Source organism: Emys orbicularis, chromosome 7, assembly GCF_028017835.1.
Source record: "Emys orbicularis isolate rEmyOrb1 chromosome 7, rEmyOrb1.hap1, whole genome shotgun sequence".
In the NCBI taxonomy this organism is placed as follows: domain Eukaryota; kingdom Metazoa; phylum Chordata; order Testudines; family Emydidae; genus Emys; species Emys orbicularis.
Genome location: NC_088689.1, coordinates 121,592,196 through 121,613,590, shown reverse-complemented (window position 1 = coordinate 121,613,590; position 21,395 = coordinate 121,592,196). Strand labels below are relative to the sequence as shown.

The window sequence follows — 21,395 nt, the reverse complement described above, 5'->3', positions numbered from 1 at the left end:
GCTGGAACAGATGCTAGGGGCTATTGGCAGCTAATGCCAGAGAGAGCAGCCCTTAGGCTGCTCCGTCTCACACCAACGATTAGGATCACAAAGGTGGCTTAGTGCTACCTTTGCTGCCCAGCCCCTATATTTGCACTGAGTTCCATTCAGATGTGTTTGAAGATAAAATGTCTGCATATGCATGAAAGGGATTGCATGAGACAAATGTACAGGCACACCATCAAGGCTGATAGGCTCCAAAAGCAGTCATCTCCTCCTCCTTTTTGTTTTAAAAATAGCCTTCCGATAGGCAGGGAAGGATGTGGACTCCAACCCACTCCTTCTACAGTGGTTGCATTTTCAAAGCCTTCTTCTGTTTTGAAAGATCCTACTAGTTTGAGAGACAGTCATTGTACGTAAAATGGTGAATGTGGCCCAGAACCACTAATACCTCCCAAAACAGTGGAAACAATTGCAACCAGTGTACCTTCCCCAAAAAAGCTTTAATAGCATTAAACTCCAAGTTCCTAGACAAGACAGGGGAAGAGATGGGAGTGAGGGTATTCTAAGTTGGAGAAACATATCAATACTGTGGCCAGTCCACCAGCAGAAAACAAAACAAAACCTCAAGATGCCAGATTTGTTGGGATCATGGATGCAGACCTGGCCACTGCACTATCCATATGTTCTTCCTGCCAGTTCACAAAGCTGCAGCTGCCACGGAGACGTGAGTGATGGGAGACATGTCACATACATGTGCCTGTCCACAATCCCATCCCACCAAGGATCCTAGGTTTGGTGTCTTGGCCAGCCACAGCACTTGGGTTTTACCATTACTGCAACTGTCTCATTTTGGTCAGCTTATAGGAGGAAAACATCAGGGATGTAGAACATTTTAATTAAGTCATTTATTTTAGAAGGGGGAAGACCAACCTGGGGCCTGTCTTGACAGGATCACTTTAGAACATCCAGCAATCATCTCTTTCTAAAAGTGTATTAATATACTGGACTATGCTATACCACACTTATTTCAAGACCAAGCCTCAACCACAGTGGCTACTTATATATGGAAGCAGAAGTATGGGTTATGACATGAGCGGTTAAACTCCATTCCCCCAAATAAGCCATACTGTAAGTCTAGTTATATTATCAAACCAGAGGGAAAAAAGGTTAGTTTTCTTATCTTATGTTTTAAAAATACTTACAGAATTTTAGCTTGTAAATATACTCAAACCAAAATGCAGGCAATGTGGTGTTAAAGATTAAGTATGTTCCTAACTGTGAAACTCTGTGACAGAGTATGTTCTGTCTTTTAGGGTAAAATTAGATGCATATTTTCCTTGCACTGTATGCAAGCATGGTACAGTTATATACACAAAATTCACTTCGCGACATCCTGAAACAACCATGCACGTGGCTGTGGAGTAATTAAGTAGTTCAAAGTCCCTTGATTAATTCTAACAGTTAAGCCTAACTGGAAAAAAAATCAGCTTGGTACAGTACAGGAGAGAAAGACGGCTGAGACTCTGCACCACATATAAAGTAAAGGGACCTTACACAAGAAAGTATTTGTTGGGTTTGGGAGTGGGGTTGGGGGGAGAGAAGAGGTTTATCTGAACCCGAGGAATGTTCCACATTTTATTTGATCGAGGGGGCAGAAAAACAGCATGCATGGATTTGGATTTCCCTCAAAACTGGTCCAACCTACCATCTTTAACAGTTAGCCTCTGCGCTGCCCCTCCCCTGAAGCTCCAGGGCTGCATAGCCACAGAAATTGCTTCTTATATTTGGAGATCGGTCCTGCTTTGAGCAGGGGGTTGGACTAGATGACCTCCTGAGGTCCCTTCCAACCCTGAGATTCTATGATTTCAAAAGGGAAGGACCCCTTCTCCAGCAGCTGCTGAATGCCACTTTCTGTGGCCTCCTTTCTCTTTCCCAGTAATGCAGTTTACGATGGCCACCGCCATTCTGTGCTAGAGAGGGCCCTATATTTTTATGCTGGGAGTCCTTAATCATTACAATCCACCTAGGAGTCAACCTAATTGCCACGCAGTAAATCCTAACTTACAAAACCCAGTCAGAAGAGAAATATTAATGAAATTAACCCAAATCAAGTGATTAAATGGAAAACTGAAGGCTAAATCAATAAATCAGCAGTAAACCTCAGGCCTACTGACAACAGCTACTCCACCCTTATTATTGATCTTTTTGCTTTGCTTGAATATAATCTCCTGAATCTTGACTGAATTAGCTTAAAGCAATCGCACACCTAGCCAGGAGAAACCCTGCTTTAGTTTTAAACATTATTTGTGGCAACTGCTGAACATGGGATTTTATAAAGTAAAGTAACATGCTTGATGCATTCATTTGCATGCCATTACCCAGAATGCTCTTTCACCTAAGTTGCTCCTTAGTGGTGCTGGTACCTCAATTCAAAGAGCAAACTACACAATTTGGGTGTGATTGTGGGCACTCTAAATTTTCCCTGTCTGGGAAGAGGTAATTGTTATAGGCAGGGCCAAAAGTGCAACAAATCTATCTTATCAGTGCCCGGGTTTAAAGAAACCTTAATTTAACTGACATTTTAATCTGGAAACAAGTAAGAAAACTAAACCATGCATCTTCCTTTGATAAATTTATTGATCAAATATGTTACACCAATGTTCTCTACAGCACCATTATGGTACTGTACATGTTCACCCTGGCCATAAATCTTCAGCAATATTCCACATGCCTCTGCAGCAGCTTTATTGGAGACGGGGAGTTTAGTAGAACACAATAAACCTTCTTGTTATTTATTCTCCATTAAAACAGAAGTCACACTTTATTGTATCCATTCCTAGTGAAGACAAGTTCCTGCCTCCCAGAGGACAAGTTTAATATGCAGACTCTTGTAATAATATTGATAATGGATGGAAATTGTACATTTTATAAGGGAGAAGACAGGTCATTTAATGTTTTATAGTAGTTGTGCTGATATCATAGCTTTCCCCAAACTGTACTTTCATACAAAATTATAGCCTTTCCTAGTGAATGACCTAACTTGAAACTATTTAGGCTGGGTACAGCGGGACAGACTGACAGCTATAAACTGGCAGAGGTCCATCGTCTTCAAGGAAGCTACTCTGATTTATATCAGCTGAGAATCTGGCCCAGTGTTGTCACTACAGAGTTTAAATTTGCTTCTTGACACAACGAGTCAAGCTAGTTATATCAACAAGAACAAATAAAAAGATTTGAGAAACTAAAAAGAGTTTTCAAGTTGGGAAGGAAAGGGGTTTAATCTACTAGTTAACTCTGTGCAAATGCTGCTAGAGGAAGGAAACAAAACTGGGAACAAGTGAAGGAGAGAAGACGAACCATCGAAAAAACGAACTATTGCTTATGGATTGATAGTTCAGCCTGCAAAGAATTCTGGAAAGTAGGGTATTATACATAAAGCCATCAACACTTATTAGAGACAGGAATTCAGTACAACAACCAGCAGTACTGGCTTTGCAAACTTAACAAAAGCGTCCACCTTTTTCTCATTATCACTGTCCCTTTCTTACGTGTAAATCCACTGATACTGTTCAGAGGAAACTGTTACGACCCTTCTTGCATATAACACAGCCTCCGTTTAAACTTACTGTAGTTAAAGGGGGAGGGGGAAGGACATGTATAGCCTCATATTTTCCCCCCAATACATTTGTAATATAATGAAGCAACTAAGGAGAATCCAAACTGGGTTTCATATTTGGATCAGTAAGATAATAAAATGGATTAGATATAAATGATACAATATGAACCCCAATCTCTGTGTAGCCGTAAAATACAAACGAATAGCAATTGCTAGCTAAAGTTGATCTGAAATAAGGTAGGCAAGACTTGTTACCATTAAGTGACCTGCCACATTGTGTATACAAACTGCCTCTTACTTGATAGCACCTATCCCCCAAAGAGAACATTATCAACGTGGTAGCTTGCCCTAATAAATAAAGAACTAAGTCTTTGTGCTGCTGCCGTCACTTTCTCAAACAGATTGCCATTTTATTACACTCCTTAAAATATGAAGCAGGAGACTCCTTTTCCTGAAATACACTGGCTAGATAGATGACGCCCTTTAAAAAAAAATGTTTTGTTTTGTTTTTTTTGCTGTCCCTGATCCTGTGGCAATGTTGTTGCTTACTTTGGAGGTGGAAACAAAATAAAATGGCAAGCCAGATCTCTCCATTCCAAAGGGAGTGGTTTCCCAAGAAAAGCATAGTTTCGTTCCTTTCCTATTTCCTTTCAGCACCCTAGACAAACAGGCAGCAGACCTGCTACTAAAATCAACTACAGCAGCAGGGACCAGTGCTAATTCAGAAATATCTGTTGCAGCTTCTGGGCAGCAGGTGGCCTTACTTGGAGGCTACCTGAAGTGTTAGAGTGATTGAACATTTCTGACTTCTTAATTTGGTGGGAGAGGGAAGCAAAGGATTCTGGAACAGCACTTTTTTAAAGTTTGAAATGAGGTGAGACCCCAATTACTTTACTGAAAAAGAAGGTAAACTTGCAGCCTTATTCTGAGGATCAAAAATGTGATTCCATTTTTTATTACTACAATTATTGTGGAAAGGAACTTGCCCCATAAATAGCAGACATCTTAAAAACAAAAAATTTGTGAAAATACCACCACACCCCCACCCTGGAAAACCTGTAAAAACAAAACCCAAAGACCAATAGGCAAGCAATTGTGGAAGACACAATGCCAAAAATAATAATCATAATAATTAACAAATTGTTCACTAATACAATAGATCATTGTGAGCAGAGGTCTACCACAGATGTGATCTAAACTTAAAACTTGAAAGGTTAGGATATTGGAGCCATGATATATAAAATCTAACCCGAGTTCCAAATATTTGATTTAGCAAAGTAAATATGGTTGTTTCTGTTGGGTGCAACAAGCATTTTTCACAGAGTGAGGACATACGGTAAACATCTGCTAATCCTACCCACAAAAGAGGACACTGTGTTTAAATCCAAGGTCATGTTAATAGCTTAAAATTAATTAATAAAACTCAACAGTAATATTACCCAAGTTTCCAACAACGTCTGCTTCCTGTCACTCAAGGACCTATTCATTAAAGCACAACTTTCTTGATATTATTGCTGAATTGTTACAAGGGTTTTAGGCTACACAAGACAGGCCTGACTTAGAAGTAAAGTTTATCATGTTATGCTATACGTCTCTGAGTTACTACTGTAGCATGTGAACACGGTTTGTGAACATATGCGCACACACACACACACACCAAAAAAATGTTGCAATGTGCGGTACTCCAAAAGTACCGCACATTGTACTGTACTGTGTCCCATGCAATGGAGTTCATCTGGTAATCACTCAGTCTGTTGAACTGAAAATTCACGTTCACTTGTGAAACCTGACATCAAGAGCCTGGATGTAGTACCCGCATTTTCCTTTCGAAAGAAAAAAAAAATTGTGTTTTCAAGGAATGTTGCTTTCTGAGCTGATTCTGTGGTCTGTCTTGAGACCTAGATCAGACAGAAAGGGCGCCATTACAGAGGAATGGTTTAGTTAAGCTAATACCAAATCAGGGGACTATTTTAATATTTTGAAACCATTTTACTTGCTGAGAAACAAATTGTACAAATGTTGCTGAACTCAAAACAGATAATGGGCCTCATTTTCCTTTCACTTATGCTGGTGTAAATCAGAGTAGCTCCACTGAAGTAAAAGGCACATAACTGGTGTAAATGAGAAGAGAGGGGAAATGGAGATCTACTGAAAAGTGGTTTTCAATTCCAGAATCTGCCTTCTCCCCTAATTTAACTGTACTACCAATGATTACGGATTATTTCTCTTGCAAATAAATTTGGCTTGTTGGCTGGAAAACCTGAGTGCACAGATGTCTGTTCATTGAATTTCTACACATCCTTCAAGTGTAAAGTTATTCCCTCTGTTCCACAATGTTAAAACCATGACATGACACACATTCTATACAAGTTCCCCAGCATAATGCATTATTTCCCTGTCATTGTTTATTATTATTTGTATTGCAATGGCACCATATCCAATACACTACTACAAACTACACACTTTTATGGTAAACAGATGTTCTCGCTTTGGTTCTATCAAACCAATACAATTTGTGCAGGGCCGGCTCCAGGCACCAGCTTAACAAGCAGGTGCTTGGGGCGGCCAAGGGAGAGGGGCGGCACGTGCAGCAATTCGGGGGCGGCTGGTCCCTCACTCCCTCTAGTAGCGAAGGACCTGCCGCCAAACGGCCGCCGCCGATCGTGGCTTTTTTCCCCAATTGCCGCCGCCGGTCACGATTGCGATCGCGGCTTTTTTTTTTTTTTTTTTGCTTGGGGCGGCAGAAATGCTGGAGCCGGCCCTGAATTTGTGCCTTGAAGACAAAAAAAAAAAAAAAATCCTGATTTTTTGATATTTTTTCCTACCTTCTGAAGACAGTATGAAGCCTGGTGCGATGGCCATTATGGAGAGAGGCAACCTTTGTCATCGCAATACTGGGCAGAAGGCTACGTATATACAGAATATAAAGAATTTGTTTTCCTCCAATTTAAAGTCTATGAGTATATCCAGCACTATTCCAACAAGTCCATCAAATAGCTCTCCCCATGCACAACCCTATTCAATATTATCTTTTAAATCATTCAACACAACAAAGAGACCAAATGTCATCAAGTTTATGGAATTCGTCCCATCTTTTAGAGGCTATTCTTTCTAGTACTGCTATTAAAAGCAGGTTAGACAAATATCTGTCACGGATGGTCTACATAATACTTAGTCCTGCCATAAGTGTAGGGGACAGGACTAGATGACCTCTCGAGTCCCTTCCAGTCTACAATTCTATAATTCTAGGTCACTCAATCTAGTGTGCTAGTTTTCTATCTTGGAAGGTGCAGGTGATTTCCAGTAATAAATAATAACAGTGTACCTCTTCCCCGAAGCTCCTAATTTTTGGATGGCTCCATGACAAGTCAGGGGGATTCTCCACATTTCTAGCACTTATCTGTATTGTTAATGCTTATTGGGGAGGATACTGATTGGTATCCAGTGCATGCAAAAAAATATCTTCTGGTGAATTAAATAGAGAGACAGAGATCCACAGAGACCTTTATAATACTACATCCGATTTTGTTCCAGTATTGGTCAAAGAGATCCCCAAATTCTGACTATTTATGCTGAAATGTTATTCTTCCAGGTGAAAACATGTGCCTTATTTTTTGGTTCCTTCTGTCTGGTCCTCTATACTCCGTATAAACTCCAGGAATAAAGAAATGAATGCAGTCAAAAGCCCAATCTGACTCAGCATGAAAGTCTGAGCTTTTTCCAAAACCACAAGTTCATAGACACACAGAACCGTGTTTCTGTCAGGAGCATTATGAGCAAAACAGGCTAATCTAGTAGAGTGCTTATCATGGGACTGTAGCCCAAAAACCTCCTCTTAAAATGTAAAGGGAGAAGCCGAGGCTGTTCACTCAGCACTGTACACATTGCCACTCAGTACATCCACTTTTCTCTTTTAATGACCCTAGTGAGAAATATGGGGCCTGTAGGTAAAAGAAGCCAGTCCCCAAGGATGTGCAAACTATGCAACTGCATGGGACAGCTCATTGCCTGCAGTGTCCTTATGTCCCTTACGTGATGACCACCTGTGGGCAGAATGGTAGAACACAGCTTGTGTATACATGCACCACTGTATGCATGCAGCAGCAGGTAGCAGTGAACAAAGCACAGCGTGAGTAAAAGATTTTCATGAACAGAAGAGGAGCAGCAGACACCCCACTGGGGAGGTGAGGTGGGGAGTGGCTGAAGGGGGGAAGACGGAGATGAGAGACGACCGTGAGCAGAGGGGAGCAGTGGACAGAAGGAGATACGGCAGTGGGTGTCCACCTTGATAACTCTTAAGCCTATTAACGTATGTGTAAGTCTCCAGCACTGGATACAGAGGCTGAGTTCAGCTCAGACTGACCAGCTCTTGCAAAAACTGGCTGATATCAAGGTTTTGTAAATCCAGTTCCACCCGTGATTAAACTGAGACTAAATCCATGAGTAAGAGAGTCACAAAAAGTGTCACATTGTATTATACTAAATTTCAATTCAGATACATCATACAGGCTTCATATTTGTGGAAGGGAGAGACAAAATAGTAGGTAAGCTTATATGTCAATTCATAGCAACGGGTAATAGGTTGCAATAAATAATAGTGGTTAAGAAATTCATTAGCCATTCAGGCATCATATTTATGAAATGTATCACTTTGATCTAATGTATTTCAATGCACTCTGCTATCATCTGCACTGACTACATTTTGCTGAGGTGAAGGGCTTTTTAATCCAAATCAGAAAGTGATGTTTCTGCACTGACGCACTAATTTATAAATTATAATTAACAGACTTACTGCTAATCAGATCTCATCATAACTCCCCTAAGGCCCAAAATGTGGGAAACAACAGAACAAATGATCAAAGGTGCCTCAAGCCAGCCTCTAAATTTGTGTCTGTAATTTTGTGCACACAAATCTATGCATTTACATGCATGAAATGGATAGGAAGCATGATCTTGTGGCGAAGGCACATGAATGGAAATCAGGGGGCCTGGGGTCTTTTTCCACCTCTGCCACAGACTCCCTGCATCTCTTTGGGCAAATGACTTAAAGCCTAATACACCTCTACCCCGATATAACGCAACCCGATATAACACGAATTCGGATATAACGCGGTAAAGCAGTGCTCCGGGTGGGGCGGGGATGCGCACTCAGGTGGATCAAAGAAAGTTTGATATAACGCGATTTCACCTATAACGCGGTAAGATTTTTTGGCCCCAAGGACAGCGTTATATCGAGGTAGAGGTGTATTTAAAATCAGGTGCAGCCACTTGCTTACAGAAAAAACTGTGTGCAACTTCACATTTTGTGTGTGCATGCAGTTGCACACAAATTAATCATGCAATTGTTTATGATTTTCTCATATACAGTTGCCCATGATCAGGACCTTAACCATTGTTTGCTTCTCTTTCTCTTAAGTAGATTAAGTAAAATCTACTTAATTCACAGCAGTGCTATACGACCAAATGCATTGAAGTTTGTAAAGTGAGCCAAGGTCATCATCTAGATTTGATAGGTTTTTAATTCCAGGTTTTGCACATGCAAATGCAGGGTTTTATGTGCACAAAAACTGGTCTGTGCAAATTTTGTCACATTTAAAAATTTGATTCGTTAGAGCCCAAAGGCTAACTAAATTTTAATGTGGGAATGTTAAAACTATGTGGAATTAATTCATCCTTAGCATAAATTCCATTATCTATAACCTTTGCCTCGGGAGATATTTAATGTTATCAATTATTTGTCAGCTAACATCAGATTTAAAAGAGGTAAATTTGGTTTACAGTCAGGAATAGATCTAATTGCCTTTATGAAAAGTACAGAGTTCTATGGGAACACCACAAACTTCTACAAGTGATTCTAAAACGTTATTTGGGGCTATTTACTAACCAACTATTGTAGTTTTGCTATATGTTAAATGAGGGGGTACTTGGTTTTGGATATAATGCAATCGAACGTAGATTAATACAAACCTAGATCAACATAAATATTCTTTTCAAATAATGGATTAAATATTCACTGTGTAGATAGATAATAGCCATTTTGTAGAAACGAAACTGGATATAGCATCGTGCACATAACAGAAACCTCTGACACATTAGCTGTACTTTTCATCTCCTAAGAACAGAGTTAAAATGGGTCCAGGAAAACCAGAAGCACACTATAGGAAAATGCACAGCACACATACTGGGATGTTTATGAATAAGGTTCCTTGCGCATTCCACACAGGGACATGAGTGGAGTCCTTTCCTGGCTTAGAGAGTTTATTCCTTGTGCCAGTTTCTATTTTCTATGTAAATCCATGCAGCTGACCTGAAAGCAACCACAGGTTTCTGGTAAGCCAAGTTTTCTTTGTTAATTAAGAGTAAAATGCACAAATTCACTGCTGAAGAATTAAATGTGTGAATTTTCACTTAAGCATGAACAGGTTTTCTGTGAGGTGAACAAGAACTTGTAGTCCCAGGGAAATGTATAAGTATAGCTCTTATTCTTTTTTTTACTGTATGCGAATTTTGCTTAATTTTGCTGAATGATCAGCTTCTCCTATAATAAAACTTCTGTGTTTTTCTTAGAATGGAAATCCTAACTCATTTTCTGCAATGCATATTAAAGTTGCAATCTATTACAAACGGAACTTTCTAAAAATCTAGAAACAAAAAACAGACCGTCATTGAACAGACATCAACAGGTATCACTAGAACTGAAAAAAAACTGGTTAACTCACCTAAACTACAAGCTCCAAGTTCCTTAGCAAGCCCTGAAAAACAGGTGGAAGGGAGATTTCCCACTCTGACCCCACCCTGGTGAAAGGAAGTTGAGGGGTGTTCTCTAGCGAAGGGTCCTTAGGGCAAGCAAGTTTGGGATTGTCAGTGCTGTTGTGATTCAGATATGGCATGATCTGTATTTGCCGCTATAAAGTTGCTTCTAAACATGCCTATACATGTTTGGAGAAGAGAAGACTGAGGGGGGACATGATAACAGTTTTCAAGTACATAAAAGGTGGTTACAAGGAGGAAGGAGAAAAATTGTTCTTCTTAACCTCTGAGGATAGGACAAGAAGCAATGGGCTTAAATTGTAGCAAGGGCGGTTTAGGTTGGACATTAGGAAAAACTTAACTGTCAGAGTGGTTAAGCACTGGAATAAATTGCCTAGGGAGGTTGTGGAATCTCCATCATCGGGGATTTCTAAGAGCAGGTTGGACAAACACCTGTCAGGGATGGTCTAGATAATACTTAATCCTGCCTTGAGTGCAGGGGACTGGACTAGATGACCTCTTGAGGTCCCTTCCAGTTCTATGATACTATGTCAGTTTTGCCTTCAACACTGTAGGACAGCATCAGCCTCCTTGCAGAGAGCCCACAAATTTGTTTTTTAACCTATCTTGCAAAAAGTTATAGTTTAGGGGAATGCACAACAGGTCTTGAGTATTCTGTATCAGCTGGTATATTTTCAGTTCTTGAGTCCATTTATCTAAATCAAATGGGCATTTAAAATAACTTTCCCATGACTAAATCCAAGTCTAGTGGTACTGAGGAGTCTCTCAGAACTTGATCATCTGAGGCTAAAAGGTAGAAGGCTCTCTATCCTCAATGCTTTGTCAGTGCTAAAGCCCCTATTGTCCAAAAAACACAATCTCTTCCTCAAGACACTGAAGGTTTTCCTTTCCATTACCAAAGAGCAAGGAAAATAATCCAATAACCAAGAAAATGGAGGAGCTTGACAGAGACTGCTATTTAGGAAAACTATAAGCAGTGGCACACAATACACTTTTCATAAGGTGGTAAAGTAATATTAAACAGTGCTTAAGTGGCTAGATGAAAATAAGGAATGGAACAAAGAGTTAAGTTTACTTGGAATTGAAGGAGAAAACTGAGTTGGGAATATGGTAGAATTCTCAGAACCAACACACAGAAAAGTTCAGTTTAGGACATGTTCCAACACCTATTCCAACAACAACAAAAAACCCTCCCATTGTTTTCAGTGGACTCTGGAGCAGGGTCCAGGAGATTGCCCTGATTATCAGAAGGCCACAGAAATATACTGTAATCGGAGACCTTAGAAATGTAGGGCTGGAAGGGATCTCAAACATTCATCAAGTCCTGTCCCCTATGCTGAGGTACTTACAATATATACCAATTGCTTTAAAAGTCAGCAGCATAAAGTACAAAGGGACTTTGTATTGTTGTCTCGGTTCTAATAGAAACCGAGACAGCAATAAAAACGTATACTTTTCAATAATAACTAAGAAGCTTACAGCTGACATGTTCCATTGAAAAATATATTTTACACAACTAGCTGTGCTATTTATCTGTTGTTACGGAATCACTGAAATGTATTCCACTAGTGGTACAATTTCAATATTTCATTATTTCTTTGAACTGAATGTGCTGTGCAACCATATAGACTACGCTTCTAAACAGTGTATGGATCTTACTTCAACTCTTGCAAAATCTAATCACAACAAGGTAGGTAAGCACAAAGTATTAACCTTACCTATTAGTTTTCTGGGCTTTTGGGGGTTAAAGTCAAGCCTCTAACATGGTAAGGGCCATACCCTCAGCTCACGTAACTTGGCATCACTCTACTGATTTCAATGCTAATTTACACCAGCTGAAAATGTGGCCCATGTTTGGGGGGTTTATAAATTATAACATTTATTGATCTTTAAACACTGAACATTCAACATGTAGATGGCACATACAAGAAGCTGAGAAGAGCCACTGAGGCAGGATTAAGCAGGGAGGACAGTGAGGATGTTCAGTACACCATAAAGCACATGCCCTGTGGGTCCTTGGCGTCTCTCAAGTGGGATGGGACTTCCTCCCAGTGAAGGCTCCATAGTATGGGTCCTCAGCTACCTCCCAGTGAAAGATGACAACTCCATTGGCAAGCGAGGCAGAAAGGATCAGGGCCTGCATTACAGTGGTTTGAGTGGCCCAGTCACATCTTAGACCTCCACACCGCCATCCATGCCGCAGGAAGTGGAGGCAGGATTTTCTGTCTAGCCACAAGACAGGTACTGTGGAAGAGTGAAGGTTGTTATGCTGGATGCCACCAGCCCAGTAACCAGCTAAGATTGTGCCTGCAACAATGTGGCAACAAGAGTGCTGGTTCAGACCTTGGAGGTATCTTGGCAGAATGGAGTGAGAGTGATTTAAGATGTAAAATAATCCCAATAAACACGTTTAATGATGACAAGGAGAAATCAGAGTAACGGGGCACTGACAATCAGGAGCAATGGGGGAAAAAAATCGATGGAGACATGCCAGGGATGAATTTCCCAGTATCACTTCCACTGAAGTCAATAAGGTTGCATAATTGTCACTGAGAGCAGAATTTGACCTAATGGTAGAGACAGAATCAACAATATAGATTTCTCTTTCCTATAAACAACCCTGACCAAAGATTGTGATTCCCCATCTCCTCTTTTTGATGTAAAGAGGTTACTTATGCACCTTCCTTATACTAATAGTTTTGTAGTTTAAAAGTTATTGTTAATCTGCAATAAAGCACATTCCTCTGACAGTCAATGAAAAAGTGCATGGGTCATGATGCTGAAGCGGAATTCATGATTCTTGAGCAAATACTTTACTAATATTGTAACTAGAATACGTCTACCACCTACTTTAAGTTAAATTTGCTGACAGGTAAGCCGATCAACTGATCATAACTTCTGGCATTTTCAGACGTTTTCTCATGAACAGATATATTTTATATGTTTCTGCATAATAGGCCCTTTCCAAAATGCTGATTTGATCACTGATTATGGATTACTCACCCCCCTCAAAAGGTACAAAAGACAGGTAATAGCTTGCATGTGGGTGAATGAGACTTTGATGTACAGTAAGCATCAGATTTACTCTTTTTGGTCTACTGTAGTTTTAAAAACAAATGCAAGCAGAAAAAAAGAATTATGGATTATTTTCCAAAGACTGAAGAACTCAGTTGTAAAGGGTGGGGGGGAAGAGGTGTAGAAAGAGTTTTATGATTTGCAGAGTCACAAATCATTACAAATTAATTATTCTTTAGCAAAAGAAGAGGCTTATTTCATGAGGACAAGCCCACTTCTAAGAGAAAACACTATCTGTTAGCATCTCATGCTGAAAGCAGACATCTTTGGACAGATTTGTTACAGTTTTCTAGATGCTAATGTGTAAACAGATTGTAAAATTATTTTAGGGCCTTATGCATCTTATAATAGGATTTCATGTGTTTAAGAGGTAGTCTTATACCTCTTTAACAAAGAGGCTTACAATATGGTAAGAATGTATCAGAAAAAAATACTTCTAACAGATAAATCCTCTTGGCAAAGGCTGTAATCTTTCAAACTTAATTGGTGAACTCATTAATGAACAACTGCCACTACAAGAAGAAAGACTATTGTCAGCGACTTATCGAGCCATGAGATAACAAACTTAATTATATTGTTTTCAGTGGATTTACATTTGCTTCCTTTAAGGACGCAAGATTTTTCTAAACATTTGCTCCTTAGCTGTATACATTTTCCCCCCATAACAGAAATGAAAATCAACTGTACAATGAATTAAAAGAGATCATCACAGATAATGTGATAAAACACAATATTAAAACTTTTGTCTTTATTATCTACTTGTAAAAAGTTATAAGCCTGTGAAGTAGTTCATTTATGAGCCATGTTAGTAATTTGTTCACATTTTTAGCAAACATGGTTTCCTGGGATGTATGAGGATAATTTGCAGGTCCAGCTTGGCTCCTGAGGGGGCACTAACTAATTTGACACTATAACATGACATTGATAGCAGGCACACACTAATGACCAAACTGCGAGATCCTCCTGTCATCCTGTCGTTTCAGTGAAGAGCAAGTTTTCTTTTATTGCCAAAAAAAAACCAAAACAGAGTAGCTCTACTAATTATTCAGACATGCACTATAATGAGAACCTTCGTGTTTACTTCCAACATACTAACCACTGACTGAAGCTCCCATTTGTCTGATTATGGTGCCTGATTAAAGTTCGTCTCTTGAATAGTAAAGTCACAGCTTAAAACGGGGCAAAAAGAATAAACGGCCTTCTATGCGACATAAAATCAGAAAATGGCCATTTTGGTTACAAGCTGGTTTATTTTCATTTATTTACACAGGAAGAATAGAAAATTAGATTAATTTTATAGTACTTTTTAAACAACATATATGTCTTCATGGTGTTTTAATATCTACTTCAGTCAGGACATAAATTCCATGCAGAAATGGTGGTATGGAGGAAATGTTTTTTCGTTCAAGAAGCATAAGTAATAAACAATGTTTTCTGAAGCAAAATCTTATGCCAAATAGTTTAGAAGTGTTAAAAAAATTACCCACCGTTAGTAGATTATTTTATTAGGAAAAGGAATTCCATGAATTATAAGCATTTGGAGACCATGAAAACTTTATACATGACAAATTATTTGGGTGTCAGAGCATACAAAAGCATATAAAAAAAAAAGAACATTGGTATTTCCCAGAATCTACACGTATATGCCATTTTGTGGTCTGATCCAACACCCAATATGGATTACATGTTAATTTGAAATAAATTCAATATGTAATTTTATTTTGTAAATCAGCACAGACTTTCTGCAGAAATACTGACCACAATCTTGATCAGTTCATAAGTAAGCAAGTTTCACTATGTTAAATATATAAATTAAGGTCAAGATTTTCAAAACTGACTAGTTATTTTGTGTGCCTGTCTTCAGACACACTACAGGGACTGATTTTCTCAGGGTTAGTGCTCAGCACTTTCTGAAAATCAGGCCTCTTCAAAGTCTCAAGTTGGACAGCCAAAATAACTAGCCAGATTTCAAAATCACAGAGTAAAGCTATTAATTTTAAAAAATGAAGTAACAAACTTGGAAGTGTTACATATATTTGCCACAAATCAATATGAAAGCAAAGGGAAAGAAAGTTTCAATACAACCCCAGGTCAGTTTGAAAGTCGTTACCAGTTAATGGCTCTCAAGTGGTCTATGTTCCCAGAGAGTAGTTATCCGTGGTTCACAGTCATGCTGGAAGGGCATAACAAGTGGGGTCCCACAGGGATCAGTTATGGGTCTTGTTCTGTTCAATATCTTCATCAATGATTTAGATAATGGCATAGAGAATACACTTATAAAGTTTGCGGATGATACCAAGCTGGGAGGAGTTGCAAGTGCTTTGGAGGATAGAATTATAATTCAAAATCATCTGGACAAACTGGAGAAATGCCACTGACTTCCAAGATGAAAGGGAAAGTAAATGTATCAGAAGCCAAATAGATCAGAGGTGCTGGGCCTGGAACAATTTGTATAGTGGGGGTGCTGAGAGCCATTGAACCAAACTGTAAACCTTGTATATGATGGAAACCACTTCAAGCCCGGGGATGTGGCAGAACCCCTACTTCCAGGCCCCATGAAACAGATATAACAAATACCTGATACGTGCTATTACATGTCACTTAGAAGGTACAGGAATCATATTATCATCAAGGTAGTAACTCCGGCACTCTTCCTAGAAATACTTTTGTAAACCATGTGGAGGCAACAGATGATCAAGAAGAGACTCCCTGAATCTCACAGACAAGCCCTGTTCACATCAGAAGATATACTTCTTGTCTACTTTCACCTCTTTGGAAAAGAAAAGCAGAACGCCTGGACAGAGAGCTTCTGTATCCATGGAACTGCCATCAGCCTTCAAGCAGCAGCATGTGGCTGGGAATGGACTGGTAAGTGGTCTCCTACCAGGCTGCATGACCCATCCATACCAGCTGCTAGAGAACAGAAAGACACGTGACAGACTACACAGTGAACATGTGCCAGTTCAACTATGGGGGTGGGAAGTAGTGACAGGTGGAGCTGTGGCCACTGATAATGAGGGCAGCAGAAGCATATGAAAGCCTACCCCTTTGCTAGAGGTTATGATCTGATAGTAGTCTTGTCAGTGGCAAAGGCAGGGAACCCACCTCCTTCCCTCTTGCTCTGTGCCTCCGAAAATGACACTGAAGCAGGTGAGATGTAAAAGGCTTTGGTGCCAGTAGGGGAAGCAAAGGCAGAGAAGCACCCTGTTAACCTGTTAGAACTACAAGTGACTTTGATGATAGATCAAGATCACTGACCGAATCTGACCCTGGCTCTAGGAGAGGGCCAGGTTTTCACATCAGATTGTTATGAACAACCACCCACAGCAACAACTCTTTCCACCTGTTCCCCTCAGTCAATGCCATTTGAATTAGCATCTAGTATTGCTGGCTGGCCTGTCCCCCTACCTCATTTTCTAGATTCTTTTCTCTCCACCAGGTTCCCAACCCCAAACACAGTCCAAGAAGACCCTGACTCTCAAAGCAGGTAATTAGAGCAGAGTTGCAAACATTAAAACTCCATCTCAAACCTAACTGCTAATTTATATTTAAAAAACAAACAAAAGAGATTAGGGCTTAATTATTTGGGTCTTGAAATCTGGCAATGTTGTATGGGGTAAATGCAACTCTTGGACCATAACTAACTGAGATCCAACTGAATATCACACTGAAAAAGGGACTTCTTCAGTTCTCATGTTAGTCAAAACCTCCCATGCAATGCCTCTCTGCACATAAAGAAGTCAAGTCAATTTTTTTCCTCCTCCATGGCAAAAGATACATTATTCATTCATAGACTCATGTGAATGCCTCTTAGACATACCATATACCCATTAAAACTTGAATAGGGTTATGATATACACCTCTACCCCGATATAACGCAACACGATATAACACGAATTCAGATATAACGTGGTAAAGCAGCGCTCCGGGGGGGGGGGGCAGGGCTGCGCACTCTGGCGGATCATAGCAAGTTCGATATAACGCGGTTTCACCTATAACGCAGTAAGATTTTTTGGCTCCCGAGGACAGCGTTATATCGGGGTAGAAGTGTATTTGTCTCAGAGTTTTATCATAAAAGTGTCAATTAGCTGGCTACTGGATAAGAAAAAGTAACCAAAGCAACAATAATGTGTGATCTTGTCTTTAGGTGTTCCACATCCAAGTTAACATGAAAGAAGTTCTCTTTCCAGAGTGGGTTTTGGAAGGAGCAAAAATCTGTGCATGAACTCACTTGTGCAAAACAGCGAGTATAAGGCCAGGAAAAGTCAGTTTGTAAAATTTATCTAATATAATCAACATTCACTCATGACATCTCAGAATTAACCACACTGTCCTTTGGGTAAAATACTGTCTCAAGTTCAAGGGGACACCAGGAGTCAGTCCAGTTACTCCCCAATCACACCCCTATATGCCCCAAAACTGTCAGACGGCAATGATAAGCGATTGCTGCAAGAGAAATTTGGGTTTGACTGTGTTTCAAAAACTAAGTTCTAAAGAAAGGAAATGGTGTTCTGGGCACTCGCTTGGTCCTGTAGAATTCCAGTGACTCTCTTCTTACCGGACTGCAAATCCAATAACATCTGTGAAAGAGTGAAGCTTTCAAATCCATGCTTTGTGAGTGAATCAAAAATTAGGCAAAAAGGTTCTTCTATCGTCCCTAAAAGAAAGCTTGTTCCACAGAGTTCATGTCTGAAGGGAATACAAGTCCTTGGCATGTGCCTAATGTAGGCATTGGGTAGAGACAGGAAGACATGCACTTAGATTTAGACTTCTGACATACGACCAAAAAGAAGTGCCATAACGAAAAAGTACTTCATTTTACAAGAAAGAGATTCTTGGCTAGGTTGCACCTTGGGTTTCTGGGCTTATGTGTATGGGGGGTTTTTTTGTTGTTGTTTTTTTAAATAATTCAGCCAGTTATGTCTCCATGTACCATAAGAAGGTGATTTGATGTAGTAATTACCTGTTACTCTTCACAAGGTAATTAATACAGCAAAATACCACAGTACACTGTGTAAACTTAGACCACTATAATTAAAAATACACGTCTGTTCAACAAACTGTTTAGTGTGGGAAAGAAGAAAAAAAAAAAAACCCTGATTATGCATATTTTTCTAACTAGAAAAAATATGGTTTGAATCTGCCCCTTTAATAAGCTTCCCTCCCCCTATGTTAAAAGTGATAATTTGTAAGTGCTAGAGAACAATATGAACAATGCAGAGTGATGCAGATATTTTTACATATCAGATGCAAAGTGTAAAATAGCCGACACGCTCCCATTAAGGGTTTAAAAAAAAAAAAAAACACTCAAGAGTACAACTTGGAAGGATATTGTTTAGGAATCACATTCTTTTCAGTTAGACAGGAACTACAAAGTAAGAGTGCTCCCTTGGATTTGCTGGCTTCTACTATTTTCCAAAATCCACAATTAAAGACAGTCCCTTAAAGTGTTGTTTGTGGGGGTGTTTCTTCCCTAGCCTCAGATACACAGCAAACTGGACTAATGGCTCACACTTTTCTTGGAAACTGACAAACGGCAACGCCAGTGGAAAAGGCGTTCACAAACTTTTTGGAGGCATCAGATGCTGTGTTTCTAGATAGAGCCACCACAGCACACAATCACTGTTAAGAGAGGAGACAGAAATCTACATACAGTGCTAAGTATAGTTAATGAAAAAACAAGGCAATCAAAAACAAAAATGTTCAAAAATCTACCTACTCAGCACATTCCGTTGATGTGTACACAGAACAGAAAATAGAGTGTGATAGAAAAAGAGAATTTAGACTGGTGTAACAGACAAATTAGTAACCTTTGCAGCATAAAATACTCTCTGCACTAGTCCATAGTAAAGGTCTGACTAACACACCAAGTTACTGAAAGCAGAGTTAATTCCGATCTTCCAGTTCAACATTTTTTACTGCTGTTTCTACATTATAATACCTTGAAAAAGTTTATGGTTTGAACTAGCACCTGAATACAATGTAATTTTGTTTGCATAAACTGGCAAGGGATAAGAAAACATCACAAGTCAGAGCATATAAGACTCAAGCGATGCAGAGGCAAAAAGGTGGTGTAATGTCTGGTGGTCTTATTTAATGATGATAAATTTGGTTTCTTACAGACCTTATTCTCAGTGACCTCCATACCCAGGAAATAGCCAGTATTCTGATTAAATGGTCCTGACTCCAATAGAACATTTAGAAATGCAGCCAAGAATCCACTGGCTGAATGTATCATTGGAAACTCTGGCTTCCTACTGGACATCCTTCCATTGTAGGGACCACTAATCAGAGGAACACAACTCATAAATCCTGCTAAAGAGAAATGAAGGCTTGTGTGATGTTTAAGGAGTGTCAAAACTACTCAACTCTTCTCCCGCTCCTTTCAAATCAGAAGAGAAGAACTTTAATTTGCTAGTTCAAAGAAATCTAGAAAGATAACTTAAGAGGAAGAAGGGTCTTGCAGAAGAAAGTATCTGGAAGAATTAGAATCCATATCCTCTGCTGCTAATGGGACACATGTAATAATTCTCTTTCCTCAGACTGAGAAATACAATTGGGGCTGGGATAGACAAAACTGCAGAAGAAGGATTAGAAAGAGAAAATACACAAGGAGGAACAGAAAAATAATCTTCGCCAGCTTCCACAATCATCTCCAAAGGGAGTGCTTGTTTAGGACATCTGATCATGACTTAAGAAGGGATACCCCTTGGGGTCTACTATGCAGTTCCCTGAACACTGCGAATGGAGCAAGTGAATTACTTGGCCAACCAAGCAACCAACGAAATAGGCAAAGAGCACAAGCTTCATCAGAATGACAGAGCCATTTCTAGGCATCAACTCTTTTGACTAAAGGCCTTGGTAAGGGCATCCCTTTCATCCCAGATCCACTCCACACACCAAGCGCATGGTGGTGGACTGCAGAAGATGCTCTTGCACTACAGTCTTCTCCATAACATTTTCTTTTTTATCCCTGGAGGTAAAAAAAGAAGCCCTGACATTTGACTGAAATGCAGGAGGAAGCAGAAATGTGCGACTGAATGTACTCACTCAGAAGTAGAGAGAGTACCAAGGACAGAACGTTGAAGATCCTATGCATTGAAAGGTTTTGGCTTCTATCTCATTGGTGCAGCTATCTGTCAGACTGGAAGTGTGAGGGAGCAGAAGCACTTCTGCCATTTGTCCTTCCCATATCGTTGAAGGAATCTCTATGTAAAAGCAATGAACACAAGTGACATGATAGCACCAGTGAACATGAGTACCACAAAGGACAGCATGTATAAATATGCATTGCGAAACATCCCCTTTCAGATACTACCGCTCTCAGTTACTTGGACTAGTGCTAACACCTAGCTTCTGGATCAAATATTTAATACTGCTGTTGCTACAGCAACGTGTCTTGAAAACTTCATGACTTCAACTAAAAGCTGATTACAATATAATTTAGAGAAGCACCTTAAAAAAGCTTCTGTTTTGGCTAGAGTGATTTTTCTTTTAATATGAGGAAAAATGGGGGGAAAGAAAAACGTTGGTGGCTACCTCAATAACTGCTACCCATGAATTTTATTTATACATTCTATGTATTACGTACATCTACATTATTTCCTTCATATTAACTTATTTCCTTAATATTTAAAATATTGACATTTTTTCCTCCCCTAACGACTCTTATCGTTCACAGATTTTTGTCTAGGAGTATGCAATGATGCCATACTGCTCCATTATCTTTCTTCATTAAGTATTTCTGCAGTAAAAAAAAAAAAAAACTAATTCCATTCACCAAACACTTAGTACAGTGCCGGAAAGTGACCGAGAAGTTTAGTGAGATCCACAACACTTACCATTTCAGGGGGAAAAAAATCTTCTTTCATGCTTATAAATGAATGAGGAAGAAAAATAAAATTCATTCCTTAGATTTTTTCAGTATGTGTAAAAGTGCTTCACACATATA

General features: G+C 39.5%; 1 protein-coding gene across 1 annotated transcript in view; it reads right to left on the bottom strand.

Moving 5' to 3' along the window:
• Window positions 1-21,395, bottom strand: part of FOXP1 (forkhead box P1) — a 502,499-nt gene that overhangs the window by 313,722 nt on the left and 167,382 nt on the right. The window lies entirely within an intron of this gene.